This window comes from Protopterus annectens, chromosome 9.part0 (genome assembly GCF_019279795.1).
Source record: "Protopterus annectens isolate FY-2018-M chromosome 9.part0, PAN1.0, whole genome shotgun sequence".
Lineage (NCBI taxonomy): Eukaryota > Metazoa > Chordata > Ceratodontiformes > Protopteridae > Protopterus > Protopterus annectens.
This window is the reverse complement of record NC_056743.1, coordinates 960,190,560-960,205,979: the sequence shown is the minus strand read 5'-3', so window position 1 is coordinate 960,205,979 and position 15,420 is coordinate 960,190,560. Positions and strand designations below refer to the sequence as shown.

At 36.8% G+C, this 15,420-nt stretch overlaps 1 protein-coding gene across 1 annotated transcript in view; it reads left to right on the top strand.

The window, feature by feature from the left end:
• The first annotated feature begins 12,874 nt into the window (after nucleotides 1–12,874).
• GKAP1 (G kinase anchoring protein 1) overlaps nucleotides 12,875–15,420 on the top strand; it is a 2,226,639-nt gene continuing 2,224,093 nt past the window's right edge. Inside the window, exon 1 of the mRNA XM_044083704.1 lies at nucleotides 12,875–13,567. The gene's annotated coding sequence lies outside the window, so the exon portion shown is untranslated. The remainder of the gene's footprint in view (nucleotides 13,568–15,420) is intronic.

Below are 15,420 nucleotides of genomic sequence, written 5' to 3'. Positions count from 1 at the left end.
AAGCCACTAACATGGGGATATATACCTAAGAGGCATCCTTCCCAAAAGCTTTGAATCTGTTCTCTCCAAACACTGAAACATTAGCTGATAACTGTTGTTGGGCAGACCTGTAGTCAAAGAAAATAATGTGTTGGGGGGGGGGGGGGTCAGCTGGGAGGTATATGCTGGCCACATAAAGATTGTGATATGACTGAAAAGTCCCTACAGAATTTTACTCCTCAGGCAAAACTGGAACAATTTCTGTGGCTGTCTTAGTAAGAGACAATTCCAAAACTAAGGCAATGGTCTTATTTCAACCACAAGTGAAACAAAATAAAAAGAGGACAGAGGCACAATTGCCCTTAGTCTAGCGGAGTGTGATAAACTGTTTATATTAAGTGTTCTTCACAGCTGGGTATGCAAATACTTCAGAAGGGGAGTTAGAGTACCAAGACAAAAAAGCAAAGCTTGTATATTGGCAACATTATGTCCTTAACATGCTCTCCTTCCTAAAGAATATTTAACAAATAACGTACAACCTCTCTTTTTCTACTAAACAGCTGCATTCTTAACTCACTCTCTGAAGAAAATATAGCAATTATTGTACATCCTCTCTCACACTACTAAACAGTTCCATGTTTTTAATTCACTATCTTTTTCACTCCAAAATATTGTCTTGGCTCTCTTCTACCTCTTTCTCACTTCCCTATACTGAAGACTCTTTCATGCATTTCCTACCTCTCTGTTTCTACCTCACTGCCATTACTTTTTTTCTTCACTTATCTGTTCAATCCTACAAGTTCTAATCATGTATATTTTCTGGCTTTATTTAATATGTTAATAAGAAAACAATACTATTTTTTAATCTTCTAGATAAAACTTTTGCACTCTGTTATCTTCTGAATTTTCACCATCTTTATATCCGGTGATCTGTATATTGCATGTATGTCTGCCATTATATGGCGTTTATATTTCTAGTATTGTTAAAATATTGTATTCTTCCTTTTTATGTGGAGCTTTTCTCCTTGGGTCTCCACTGAAAATGGGTCATTGGTCCAGTTGGACTAACTCGGTTAACAAAAGATAAATAGATAAATAATAAATAAATTGGTATAAAAACATGTTTTCAAATGGCGATAAAGAAGTCAGCTATTTAACTGATTAAGCTCTATGTAGCAGATTCTAAGTCAGCAAAAGCAAGACTTACCCTGTAGTGGCAACAGGTAGCACTGACTCACTTTTGGAAATAACAAGACTGGGATGTTAAAGAATCTGCATGGTAGCAGAGTTCCCAAAAATAATGAAGAGGATGTTCGTATCTGGAATGTTAGAAGTCAATAAGTAAGACTGTAAGATAAAATTCAGACTGCATCCCAGATTACCAGAGATTGATCAGCTGGGGAAAACAAGAGTAAGTGACTTACACAAGTTCTTCCATTCAGGGAGGGAGCAGTTCATCCTGCAGAAGAGTGCATTGCACCCTGCTGCAATATGGGTCAAATCATATGCATCCACCAAAGTAAGAAGCATAATTACTATGTAACCATAACTTGACATATGCACAAAAGCTTGCAGGGGTCATTGTCAGCATCGTGAGACTTCCACATGACAGATTGTTACACTTGGATTGCTTGGGTCAAATAAAAAACACCCCTTACTGCTGCCTCAATGGTAGCTCCTCTGACAGACTCTCACCCCAGCTGGTGTAACAGGGAACAAAGATGGTGAATCAGCAGCTATGGGAGGAACACCAGCTAACAAAATATAAGTCAGTTAGCAGGACTGTAATTTTATTAGGCTACTGTAACAAGATAATAAGATGCACAGAACTTTTTGGCAAAGTGGTAAGTGTGTTAAGTGACAGACAAAAGCTGAAATACTTATAAATGCCAACAGTTTATTAAATGTTACTACATACGAGATGTGTTGTTAAAGTTGGGCTTGGATAACTTTAATAAACACTTGGTTTTGGCCACTCCATTTGTAATACTTTCAGAGGGCTTCCTATCATACATGTGACACCTGATATCGTGAGTCCCGCAAGGATGAAAATGCAACTATGGTTTAAAAATTCAAATATCAAATTATAAAACTCTTTATTATACTTTTAAACCATTTTTTGCATTTCCCCACATACACTACTTTTAACCTCACTAGCTATATACACTACTTTTTAGGTCACTGTATCTTAAGAGTATGGGAATACTCCAAGGTACCATAGCCTTAAACTTAACATTATGGTCCACACATTCATACCAACAATCACATTACTCTGAGGATCATAAAGTAGGCGTGATGCTGTAGAAAAGACTGACTTCTCATTTCCTAATTGGAGTGCAAAGTAATAAGTAAGTTATATTAATTTCAAGAGAAACTGGACAAGGAGGACAGAGATTTTGGTAGGTACAATCAGGGCTCAAATCAGCTTTGCAGCTGAAAGCAGTTTGTGGACATTGGACCCCAGTAATTGTAGCCACACTATAAGTAGCTATCATCAGATCCAAGTAATTCAGAGTCATAGGTCATCCACAATACTACAGTAAGTATGCGCTGTAAAAATGGTGTAGAAATCTACAAACAGTTCGCTTTAAATGCCTGATGAAATAAAAGCACATGTACAGATTAAAAAAAATGACTTTAAAAATATATCAAACTGCTTGCTACAAAATGCACTACTGGCCAATCACATCCCCTAACATCTTGACCCTGGACAGCTGACCCCTTCATCCAACCCTAACTATGCTTGAAATTTGAGAGGTACAGCTACTAGATTTTCTCTGAAAAAAAGACAAACTGTCTGGTATGTTTATCTGGCCAAAGAATGGGTTTAAAGATAAAAAAAAACTAAGGCCCAAATTCAGGGACACATCTTAAATATTGTTTCTGCACTTAGAAAGTTGCAAGATTAACAAGTGTTGCCTTAATATGCATTTTCTAAAAGATATGCAACTGTCAGCATAGTGGTGCAGTGGATAGCATTGTTGCATCACAGCAAAAGGCTCCTCGGTTCGATCCTCGACTGGGGTGCCTTCTATGCATGTCCTGTCTGGTTCAACTGGGTTTCCTCTAGGTGCACCAGTTACCTCCTACATTCCAAAGATATACAGTATGTGGACTGACAATTCTAAATTGGCTATATGTGTGAGTGTGCGTGGAAGTGTGTGATAAGGAAAAAGAACGGTGGCTAATGGATGGATGGATCTGCACTTCTGCTTCTAGCTGTAACTATGACTGAGAGGTAAAAATACAAATGCACCTACGAGGATTATGCAGTCACACTGAAGACACCGGTGATCCAAGCATCCAAGCAGAACTACAAAATGCAAAGATAGGTAAACTACAAAATAACAACACCAACCACTATCTGTAAGCAGAAACTTTAGCAAAAAAATTCAACAAACTAATAAAAAAGAAACAAAGTAAATGGAGATAAAGAAATGAATGAGCAAAGGAGCACAGAAAGCAAAGGTATCAAGCAGTAAAAATATTACAAAGGAATAAGCAGCTGAAATTAGCACAATTGTGGAAAACAGAAATCTGGTAAGTTACAAATGGAACAGAACAAGACAGGACAAATGCTGAGCAGGCAAATGTGACAAGTGTAAACATGAATTCATTATAAGCAGTTAAGAATTCACAGTTAAAACACAGAAAATAATTTAAACAAGAAGGATACACACATCTGAAAAAGACAGTGAGCAAAGGCAAAAGCCAAAAAAAAAACTAATACCTAAAAACTGGTAAGTATACAAAATACTACATGCTAGTCTCAAAGTATGAAACAAATCAAACTACAGCAGAAGGCAAAGCACTTGTTTTAGTGGATGAAATACCTGTACCAGAACACACAGAAATAACTGAATAATTGGTACTTAACGTATTATCGCAACCACATACTGTCAGCATTCAAGGCAACATTCCATTCTCAGTTAAATAACGTGTTGCTTAGAATGGCGTGAATGCTGACAGTGCGTGTTTGTCACAATACGCTTGTTTAAACATTCTTTTCATAAATTTATAAAACAGTACTGTTTTAAATTTTGTTCAACTTTTTTAACATAACGAACTCCATCAGAAAACAGCAAATGATTTTAATAATCCTACCCCTGCTTTGTTCACCTTTTTTTTAAGATAACGAACTCCATAAGATAATGGCAAGTGATGTTAATAATCCTACCCCTTTACACCTGTGTACGCTATCAAACATGCCAATCACAAAAAGAAAACACAAGCAAAGCCAAATACAGTGCAAGCTTTAAAACAAAAAGTCTTTTAAATGACTGTAATGCAACCACACTGTTATACATTCTCACTAGAAATCTGGTTTGCTTCAGTTAAGGCCTACCTTTTCTAATTGGAATATTATGTATAAAAGAGAAGGTTACAACAGTTTTAATTTAATTTTATTTTTTAAATTTGTCAGAATTTGTAGCGGTCTCGGCAACGTCCCATTTTCACTAAACTAACTTCCTGCCGAGACCGCCGCAAATTCTAACGAACTATAGTTGCGATAATACGTAAGTACCGAATATAGCAATAACCCACGCCTGGGTGTGGGTAATGCTAAATTTACCCACGGTTGGCGTGGTTTGGTCCCGGTAGGCCCGAGGACCAAACAGCCAACCGTGGTAAATTTAGCATTACCCACACCCAGAAGTGGTTATTGCTATTATATGACATTATTTAAGAAAAGAAACTATTACTTTTCTTAAATAATGGCATAATATAATGCCTGTTTACTGCCCTTCCGCAGATGTCTGGCATCCGCGGCAGTTCTCATGTACTGCGCGCCGCGGTACATCAGAGTTGTGAGCAAAAACAGCGGAGAAAGCAAGATCTCCGTTGCTTTTTAGTGTTTCGCTATGTTAAATGAGTTTAACATAGCGAGACAGTTTTAAAATTAGCAATGGAGATGTCCGTTGCTTATTTTAAAACTGTCTCACTATGTTAAACTCATTTAACATAGCGAAACACTAAAAAAGCAACGGCGATCTTGCTTTCTCCGTGCACAAAACATTGTCTCGCTATCTTAAATGGGTTTAACATAGGCGAGACAGCTTTAAAATAAGCAACGGAGATCTCCGTTGCTTATTTTAAAGCTGTCTCGCTATGTTAAACCCATTTAACATAGCGAGACAGTGTTTTAAAAAAACGAGTTATACTAATGTAAAAAAGTCCGGGCGACCGGACCTTTTTCCATTAGTATAACTCGATTTACAACGGGCACGCTGGCCAATCAGCGTGCACGTTTTGGGGGGGTCATGGTATAATAGGTAATTAAACACATATGACGGCAGTTACAGTCAGATGCCATCCAGCAAGGACGTTGTGCATGCAGTGCAGAAAAGGTTGAAAAGTAATAATAAACTTCAGAACACTTAACATACTCAGCAAAACTGAAAAGAGCACTATAATCAGTAATAGATCATTTGGCAAAGCAGCAAACACTGCTGTTCAATTTGAAAAATAAATCTAAAGCATCAGAACAGCACTTCTGACACCATGCATTAATTCTGGTACCATATCCTGATATTATAAAGATAACACCAACCTGTTTGCTACACCAACACAAAATGGAAGTTCTGGCACCAACGTTTTGAGTATAAAAGGAGCAAACACATTACTGAAGATGAAAAATACCGCTGAGTATATAGTAAGTACATAAAGATGCTCACCATTCTCAGTAAATGCAAAGCAACACTGCAGTCTTGAGATGGTAAGCAACCCAAAATAAAAATCAACTGACGACATGTATCAGACAAAGCAAGCAGCTAGCATACATAATGCCTTAGAGAAGGGAGTAATGGTCACACAGCCTAAGTCATATAATTAGAAACTGCTTGTACTGAAGCAGCTATTACAGAAATTTAAGAGTTCTTCACATTCAGAATAATATCAGCAATAAAAAAATCAGAGCTCTCAACCTCTTTTTTCTAAATTTAATTCTAAACCCAAAAATAATCTCACTTTTAAATCACTGGCAGTGTTCACTTATAAAACTGAAAGAATATGGTTTCTATTAACATGCATTTTTCTGAAAAATAGGACATCTGTAACAATGTATAAAATAATTTAATGATGTTAAACCAAATTGCTTTGTCACATAATCATAAACTTTATGAATGACAACAGTTTGATCAAGTGCAATCTAGCATTCACAGCATAATTACAATCCTTGTAAAGATTGTGCACATAAACCACAATACAGACTAAGTTAATGCAATAAACATATCATAGTTTCTATAGTTTATAAATTCTCATTGTGAGTGCCTCTTTCATACTGCGTGTATGTGTGTGTGAGCGGGCACACAAGACCAATGTTTATATACAAGCCTGTAAACAGAACCAAAAAAATACACTTTTCATATTTTATCCGTGTAACAGATACACTGCTTGCATAAGCAATAATGGCCTCACACATTAAAGACTAATTTGATCCACTATATAAAGTTAACTTATCATGTCCTACAGATTAAAAATACCATCAGCTTCCATTCTCGATAATATTTTTGTTACTGTACTATCATACATTTCGTCAACAAGTGTGTAGAACACTGATCAGTACTGTCTTCCTTCAAATTCAATTAAGCCTCCAATCCCACTCCATATAACAAACTGCATTAATATATGAACCGGTAATCTATATGAGGCAGACACAGTCTAATCCCCATATGGACTAGAATTCTTAAAAAAACAACTGCCATGTATTCATACCCAGTCAAAACTGTACTCTGTTCCAGTATTTTTTGTCTTCATGTAAATGCAATATTAATCAATCCCCTGTGCCCACTTCTTTACATCTAATGACCAGTACTTGCCCCATTGGCCAATGTCGACCTTTTAAAATAAAGAATGCTGCCAACATATCTTTTTTATCACATTTTATGCATAAATGCAGGCAAACAGAACTCTTCATACCTGTCAAGTGTACCTCATTACAAAGAATGTACCTCATTTGGGGTCTTAAAAAGTTCATGTTCCTCAAAATTCCACACTGAAAGGGTCTGTCACACATTCAGTGTTAGGAATTTTTAACTGACATTCATAGTAAATAGAAATGAATCATATTAATTTATTAAAATATCTTTTTTATAAGTAAATCAGCATATTTTAACCATCATATGACCTTCCTAGTTGAAGTTGTTGTAAGCCATTAGTAAGTGTTCCAGATTTTGCACATTTGTTCCACATTATGAGGGATAGTGTTCCTCATTTAGGAGATGGGAGGTTGAGAGCTATGGAACTCTTTAAATTCCAACATCAACAGGCCGACCTATTTATCGCATCAAACCTTCCCCTCACACACGCTTACAACTACAAACTGCATAAAACTCAGATACACATCTTCCTGGACACTGAACTGTAAACTGAAGTGCTAAATATGTTTCAAAGAACCTCCTAGTTTTAGAAGTCTAAAAGCTTATCAATGAAAATGCAAAAATAAAGCAGTAGTAGTAATAGTAGTAATACTTAACCACTAGAGTAATAATACCAAATCATAAGATGATGCCAATTTCTTTCTCACAAAATACTTATTTTTATAATACCATCATCAGAAGCACTGTTTATCTGTCCATCCAGCACTCAGGTGTAATTTGGTAATTATACATACTTAAATAGCAACTTAAAGACAAAAATAGTAAACTTCACAAAAAAAAAATTTTGTAAGTCACAATAAAACTGCAATGAGGCACAAGTTTCTCAGATCGTACTTAGGTACACTACAAAGACTGTGACACGAAAGTATAATTCTTAAAAGTCACAGTGCAATTGCTACAGCACAGTGCAAGATTAAGTAAGGGACTTACACCATACTACATGATGGAAGACAGCACAGCATAGTAGAACACTGACAAACATTCAATGACGATGTGATGAGCCCTATCCCTGATTTAAAGAAATGTTTACCACTGGGGCCAGGGTGTATGTCATAACATAAGGTCATTCAGCAACATCTTGTGACCTTAGCTTCTGTGCCTTTCCTTTCCCCCATTTCTGCTCCATATACAGCATACATATGTATCTCACACACACACACAAACGCACGCACACACACACACAATCTATATTTATATATAACTATATACCTATCCTACACAAGTACAAATATACGAGTGTGTGTGTGTGTGTGTGTATGTATGTGTATATATATATATATATATATATATATATATATATATATATATATAGGTTTACTATTGTTTATTCGAACGGAAAAACATTTTCCGTTCTAATAAATGAATGGTAATACCGAAAGTAAAAAAAAAACTACTGTTCACAATGTTGAACCAATTTGACTCGACATTGTTGTCGAAACCACCATGTGATAGCTGTATAGGAGCTGATGTAAATCAAACTCTTATACAGCTATCACGTTTTTGCAGGGGGGCAAGCCCCCCCTGCATGCCCACACCCCCCTACTTAGAATATATTCTAACTCCGAGATCGCACTACAGTGGGAATGTGGATAAATTTCCACTCCCCACTGTACCGCGATCTCCGTGCAGATAGTCAATTTCCACTTATGCGAATGCAGTTGTGCATTCGCATAAGTAGAGTCAACTATTTGGTGCAAAAATGCTTGTGCGTTCGGCATTCTGTTTTTCAACACACTGTACCCGATAGAATGTCATTCGCACAAACAATAGTAAACTATATATATATATATATATATATATATATATATATATATATATATATATATATCTTTGATATACACAAAGATAAATCTGTTTTACTATATGTATTTTATATATATATATATATATATATATATATATATATATATATATATACACAAAAATATACATATGTAAACACACATATATTTATATATATATATTTATATATTTATATATATATATATATATTTATATATATTTATATATATATATATATATATTTATATATTTATATATATATATATATATATATATTTATATATATTTATATATATATATATTTATATATATATATATTTATTGACATGGGTCTACCTGATAACACCGACATGCCAAAACATCAACAACGAAATAACCGACACGACAAAACTGAAAAAAAAGAAAGTTCAAAAACATGAAACTTCACATGCCCGACAAACCAAAATCCTGACAATCAACAAAACAAATACCTTTCCCGAAAAACACACACACAACATAAACACACCAAAAACCTTACAAACCTACACTAAACCTTACATACACAACTATCTATGCACTAACCTTAACCCAAACCCTAACCCTAAGGTCCGTCACTATTGCACACTTACCTTACCTGCACCCTAACCCTAACTCACTTAATTCACTCCTAACTCTTAACTCTGTCACTATCGCACACTTACCTTACCCGCACCCTCATCCTAACTCACTTGACCCGCCCCTAAACCTAAAGTCTGTCACTATCACACACTTACTTGACCTGCACCCTACCCTAACGTCCGTCACTATCACACACTTACCATACCCACACCCTGACCCTAACGTCCATCCCTATCGCACACTTACCTTGACATGTCGGTGTTCTCAGCGTCGGGATTCTCAACTGTCGGTCTTCTCCATTATCGATCTTCCGGTGTCAGTGTTCTCGTCGGTGTTTAAAGATTTTGGCGTTTTCAGGTAGACCCATTTATATATATATATATATATATATATATATATATACATACATATATTGATAGAGAGTTCCCTGTGAAAGTCGAATGTTAATTTTCTGGAAAGTGTGTGCTTCTATTGAAATTGTCGAATGATAAGTATACCTTTGGTCCAGCTGAAAGCATGCAGTCACTGACAGAAGGAGTACAGATGTTTACAAGTGGGGATTATGTTGGTAAAGCTGAAACTTTTAGTGCTACCAAATGTTTCAGCATTAGGGATTTAGAGTGTGTGTGCTATTGTTTGCGAATTAAAGGTTAGGGTAAGGGTTACGTAAGAGGATAACTAGTGTTGTGTTTATGTTTTAGTGAATGTGGTGTGTGTTTGACCCTATCTTGTGTAGAGGTAGTGTTATAAAAAGGATTTTTCTAAGATAAGGTGCAGGGTAAGGTTTAGAGGAAGGGGCAGGATTAGAGTTAGCAAGTTAAACTTCCCCCGTCCAACTGACTAATACCTGCTAACACTAGCCCTAAAAAGGTATCTTGTAAAGAAACTGTAACAGAAATTGTAAAATAAAATTAACACATGCCACATACATCAACAAGACAGATGCATATGCTCTGCCACATCAAGGTATTTATTTATTTGAACATTCAAAAATTCACTCTCAAAACTGCTATAAAACGGTACCCCTGTATTATGTAACTCAGTAGTTTTTAAGATGTACCCTTCATACAATGTGCTCTGATATAATGTTCTAACCCAGCCATCATTACTGAACAGTGCTATTTACTATGTATAATTAGAATCTTATTCTGCCCTTTCTGCAGGAGGATATTGATTATGATGTAATCCAGCATGTTGGACAGAATTTATGTAATATACATACATATGCACCAAAAACATTAAAAAAAGAACACACACACACACACACACACACACACACACACACACACAAAACAAAGCCTCTAGCTCTATCCTTCTGGTCTTTTGTAATACCATATTCCCACTCAGCTATCGCTATGGTCTTAAAATAAAAATGCAAGGTTGATTGTGAAGTCATTCAGATCCATGTATTCTGTATATCTACCAGGTCTGAGTAGCTGCCCCATCCCCCATACAAACAGAGGCACACACACACACACACACACACACACACACACACACACACACACACATGGTTTTCAGGAATTTGTCCACTCAGCCACTTACCCACTCAGGCAACTGGCTATGTATACAAATTCATTCTGTGAAGTAACATTCAATAAAATCACATTAGCTGGGTTATGACACTAAAAAAATAATACTGAAAACTGATTACTGGGGGCACATACCACCATACTCTAAGTAAAACCTACCCTAATTCACATTTAGGGTAAGTGTAAAAGAAAGACAACATTCCACTCAACTAGTTTTCATATACAGACATTTCACATGATGGTATTTCTAAACAATTCATCCTCCTCCCCCACAACAGTCATTAGCAACCTGTCTGCATGTCCTCCCCACGGCTGAGTGGCGTTTGAAAGACGTGTAAATGGGCGTGCCTTCGTTGAAGGTTGGGCGTCGAGCTGGCACCTCGGCACCGTAAAAAAAAAATCTACTGCCAATCATTAGCGGACCGGAGTTAAACTGTGGTGACCCCTTAACCGGGAAAAGCCGAAAGAAGAACATATATGTACAGCTTTGAAGCAGAACACTTCAAATTGTCATCTATCCAGTAATACGTGGTTCCTGCATGACGCTGGAATTGAACAACCTTATATTTTGTACCATTATATGACTTCCAGTCAAACTGCAGCAAAAAGTACTTAGTATGTGCATTGAACCAGGCCAGTCTTTCCCATTGTGGGTTAAATTTCCAGTGATTGATAAAGCTCTTCTGCTCAGATTACTGCGAATAAGACTCATTCTGGAAAATGAAAAAGTGTTTTTATTTATTTAACTTCATACAGCTCATTTGTAAAAGAAATAGCCTACTAAAGGACGGGCAGCCTTGCAAGGGTGCCTCAGGCGGCAGTCTGCATACCAATTCATGCATGCATGCATCAAAATGATACTAATACACATATCATTGTGTGAACATAAATATCTACAATATGTTCAGGATTGTAAATTTGAAGACCTACAACCAAGAATGAAATCTGCTTCTTCATTTACAGCCAATGGAACTGCCAAACAAATGTTAACTTATTACAAATTAAGTTTTGTCTATTACTATACTGTATTACTGATCACAACTCTGAGGTTTTCTTTTACTACAATATGTTTAAATCTATCCCTTTAGGGACGTATCTGCTGAATACTCTGTATGCCCGCACATGAGGATACAAATAAATAAAATGTTAACAAAGCTGGTGTATCTGAAGTTCTCTGAAATCTTCAATTATCAACGGCAAAGTATCAGACAACATTGAAGACACCAAGAGAACAGATTTAATCAGTTTCTCATTTTTAATGTAGTTATGAAATTCATCTGACTCAATGATGAATAATTAAAGGTGCGTGGGTGGGGTTATTTTATCAATGTCTGAATGTATCTACTTATTCGTAATATCCACTCAGTGCATTATATTCCTGTGCATTTTGTTTTATACGTTTACAAGCTCTAAACCAGAAACTGCATTCATGGTTCACAAAAACACTTCGCGATCATTTCACTTCAAAGAGAAATTTTATCTTCTTGTATTTCGAAAGGGACACACACGTACACACACCAAGGATTCTTTCTTATAAACCGTTAGCACATCAGCTGTTCAGTTGGTATAATCGTTCTGATTTTCCATCTGCCTCACACTCCCAGCTCTGCCTTTTCTAGGGAAGCTTCCCCGGATGACTCACGTGTCCAAATATAATGTAAATAACGTTATCACAGAACAGGCATGGGGGTGGGGAGACAGAGAGACACTAAAAAGGTTAATGACACCCCTGAAAATTGGGAGTAAACGGCTGCAAGTTGTCAGCCGCTACCCACGGACACGCCAACACTTCGATATGTGACCACGGCTACACACACATGCACAGTGTACTACTACAATGGGGCACAGCATCCTCTCCACTGATAATAATAGTACTGACGGTCTTATCAATACAATAATTGTTCATCTGGTTGTTTTTCTAAGTCACAACTCTAGACTCATCTTAGAGACGGTCCACCACACAGCATGCACATTGTTTTCCATAAACAACACGTTGTGCAGGGAAGACACATTCTCTTCTTGGCGTCAGTTTTGTAATCAGACCACACAATCCCATGAGAGAAACGCATCACAGTATAAATAATGCAAAAGTAATGATCACGCACACAGGCACATCTTCCTTTTCGCAAACTTCTCACCAGCACGTTGTACCGAATGACAGCTTACTACAACAAATCACATTCAGTGCAAACAAGAGTGATGCTGATTGCCGACTGTTACATAATTACTCATTGAAAACATGCCTGCATGATAAATCTCTGAGACAAATCTCCCAACGTTGCCCGATAAAGAGTGATGTACTTGAAACAGTTGTATTCCAATTTTACAAGGTTTAAATCCCAGTAATGTGACTAAGAGATCCCTGACATGCCCTACTGTACCTGGATGCTACAGGAGATCTCCGAATCATCCAACAAACGGATCGTACATTTCAGCTCCTGGTTTAAGGATTTGATGCTCGAGCTACGAAAACGAATCATTTTCATGTCTTTTGTTCCTGCTGCCTTCCTCCGACGTCGTTATTTCCCTGTAATAACCCAAGTCCGTTCTAGTCGAAGTGGATCATGGTTTATGCTGGAAAGCCCTGTTCAGTATAAGAAACTACCAGAAGAAGTATTTTGATCTTTCATTACCAGAGACACGAGAAGATATCCCCGCCACTGACAACCGTGCGTCGTCAAGAAGCAGCCACTCTTGCTCGTTGTCAGCGAGGCGCGCGCCTAGTCCACCGTAAGGTGGTGTGCGCATACACGTACCATGTTGCTGTGGCTACTACACCAGCGTCTTCCCCCTTCCTAGGTGAGTTGCATCTCCTTATTTTCTCTTTGCCTAATAAGATGAACAGCTATCCCTGATTTTGACTCAAATTTTTGTTCTGTCCATCTTAAACCCTATTTAAATTGATGAAGTTTGGAGAAGAGGTTGCGAATTACTCTTAATAATAAATAATGACAATACTTGAATAGTTATATACTTCTATTTCAGAAATGTATTTTAATTCACATTCTGTTATTCTGTCTATGTCAGAAGTTAATAGTACTAATATTTTAAAATTGTCCCTTTTTGACCCTGACTATTTCTGGATTTGCCCCTGATTCTATTGAGGTTTGTCCCTGATTGGTTGAGAGCTATACCAGTGCCAAAACACTGGCACAGAACATTGAAATTTATTTAAAGTAGTCTATTGATTTTTTATTTGAAAACAAAAAAATACAGAATTCATGCGTCAGGCGTCATCCTATAGTTAACCAGATATGACCAACTGCTAACTGCATTGGGGAAAATAGTATTAGTAAGAACTGGAGCATCTTTATTAACAGTTTAAGGCTAAAATCCTCATGCCGTCATTCAATATTTTCAGCTGCCGAGTTAACTGCTATATCAAAATAAACAGGCAACCTTAAGTTACTCAACTCTTAGCACAATATATCTGGACAAAGCCCAAAATGATGGGGGAACAAAGGCCCCAAAATAGGGACACATTACAAATATTGTTCCTATAAACTTAGAAAGTTGCTAGAATAAAAGGTTTTGTGTTACCATATATTTTTCTGAAGGATATGAAGTCTGAAACTTGCATGCTTGTCATTATTCAGTGAATTCAGTCTTCACTGCTTTGCCAAAATAAAAAAAAAAGTTTTATGAGGAATGGACCAAAAACATGAGGCAAAAATCTGGACATTCTGCGAAAATTTGGACAGTTGAGACTGAGGTATCACACACACACACATGCACATACATGGACACGTGCACGCGCGCACACACACACACACACACACACACACACGCACACTATCCTGTCCCCATTATTCTACAAACGCAACCAAAGAGCAGACTTACTGAACCTTAATATTCTCTTTTACAAATAGCTTAGCTAAATATGTATTCCTTGTCTTCTTCCCTAATTTTGCTACTAGTACGGCAAAAGAACTTTAGACTACTCTCGTGACTATTTATTTAGTTACTTATTTTCTTATTATCTGACAACTGGATAAGTGGATTAGTCCTAGATGGATGCTTTCATCTAAGACTCGGCGACAAGCCAAAGTAATACCTGACAAGTACTATTGTAAAGAACATTTATTAAGAATAATCAGTTGTCTTAAATGTGAAAGTTTCAGCCAAAGTAGTTTCAACTGCAGAAAATGTCAAACAGAACAGGTTAAGGTGGTTTGAGCACATGTGCAGAAAAGCAGAAGACAATCTGGTGAGGAAGATTTGGGACAAACAGAAAGAAGGCAAGAGGAAATGAGGGTATCCAGCAAAGAGGTAGATGGATTGTGTTTGAGAAGACCTGAGATAGTTAGGTATGAGTGTCGACAAAGGTAGGAGAGTAGCACTGAATGGAAAGAGATGGCGACAGTTGACACGACATCAGGACCCAAGTAGAAAATGGGAAAAAGGGGGGAGTGAGGAAGAGGATGATGATAGTGATGATTAAATGTGAGAGTTTAAACCTTACAACTGTCAGAGATATAATGAAGTATAACATAAAACAATAATGGTATATAACAAACCATAAACATTCATAAATAAAGTAGTAGTAGGAGTAGCAATTCAATACTCAAACCAAAGTGAGTCAGTGTTATATTTATTGCCTGTAATGAGTACAGCCTGTGTACTGAGTGAATTGCTATTATGCATATAAGTAG